Raw genomic sequence first — 1,591 nt, 5'->3', positions numbered from 1 at the left:
GCCCAGCCTGTCCCATGCATATATGCATGTAAAGGCTGCGCATCTCGGTGGAGATACACGTGCTGCTGCTGCCAGCCTGCCCTGGGTACCGCCTGAGCCCAGCAGACCTGCTGCAGGCACATGGAGCCAGGCAGCAGCAGGGGAGGGAGCGAAGCAGCCGGAGAACGGAATTAGCACAGGGCCTATGTTCGGAGCTGTAAGCTGGAGCTGTGCAAAGGCAAAGTGTCGCTCTGATCTCGGGAGTGTTTGCTGAGTAACAGCAGGAGCTGCAGGGCTTCAAAGTAGTCTCTGATGGGAAATGGTGGCAGCTCCGCTCTGCCGGGGACAGTTAAACAACGTGGGGCTGGGGGAGCACGGGGAGCAGTCCCGGTCGGAAGGGATGGGTGAGACAGGTGGCTGCTCCTGGACTGTTTTGCTTTAGAGATGTGCAGGGAGCTGTGTCCCCCCTGGTATGGGGTGTGCAGGGATGGACAGAGGGAGCAGACTAACTCCGGGCAGTAACCTCCCTGCGCTCATCCTCTCCAGCTGGATCCGTGGCTGCCCTTCTCCCCGGGCACACAGCGGGCTCTGCAGCAGCTGGAGAGAGGGCTCGTGTCCTGCCTGTGCCTCTCCTTCCCCTCCATCCCTCTTCTCTCGCCCAGAGAGCATCTCCGTGTGTAATTCCTGCAGCTCTCCTCCCTCCATCTCTGCTGCTCAAGGTCACCTTCCTCGCCTGGGCTGGATTTTCACATATTGATTGCTTGGCTCTAGCAGCCAACATCTCGGTGAGCTCCCAATCTCACGCCAGCTCAGCATCTTGCCACTCTCTGGGAGAAGCATCTCCATATGGGCCCCCCTCCTCCTCCATCCTACCCTCCCCCTATACGCTCTCCTCCAGCCCTGGCCATGCATCATTAAGTGACACCAAAACAGTGATGGGAAAGTCTTCAAGCCCTGGAGAGCAGCAGCCTTCTTCCTCTGGCTCCTGGGGAGCGTGACATGAGCACGTTCCTTCCCCTCGGTTGATTTAGGAGGAGCTGGGATCCTCGCAGAGACTCAGCGTGCCGGTACGCCTGTCTGCGAGCTCCCTCCATCCCCTTCTGCTCAGGTTTCCTCCTGCGGGTCTCCATCCTCCAGTGGGAAACAAGCTCCGCTTCCTGGTCCCCTCTCCTCACCCAGATTTCTTCTCTGCCTTCCACCCACCAGCACGGCCAGGATACCCCTCTGCCACGCTGGGCCGTGTCCCTTGGCTGCTGCATGGGGACAGAGCCATCCTCTTCTGTCCTGCGGCTCCTCAGCTGGGGCAGAGCAGGCAGCTTCCTGCAGGGTTGGGAGGGGCAGGTCAGGAGCAGAGGGGTGCTGGCTGGGGTCAGGGACCAGAGATGGGAATCAGAGCAGCAGGAGGAGGAGGATGGAGGCATTTAGCCCCTCGGGGACCCAGGCAAGCTGGGAAGAGGCCATAGAGATAGCACAGGTCTCCTTGCCCAGGGCAGTGGCTGAATCTGTGCCAGCCCCTACCCACACCCAGGGCAGGCACCCGGTGGGTTTATTGGCCAAGTGCAAAATCAATGACAGGGTGGAAAAAAGGCCACTGAACTGTGGATGCTGACAA

Source organism: Eurypyga helias, unplaced genomic scaffold (assembly GCF_000690775.1).
Source record: "Eurypyga helias isolate BGI_N326 unplaced genomic scaffold, ASM69077v1 scaffold22014, whole genome shotgun sequence".
Classification (NCBI taxonomy): domain Eukaryota; kingdom Metazoa; phylum Chordata; class Aves; order Eurypygiformes; family Eurypygidae; genus Eurypyga; species Eurypyga helias.
The sequence above is the reverse complement of the archived record's forward strand: the minus strand, read 5'-3'. Positions refer to the sequence as shown.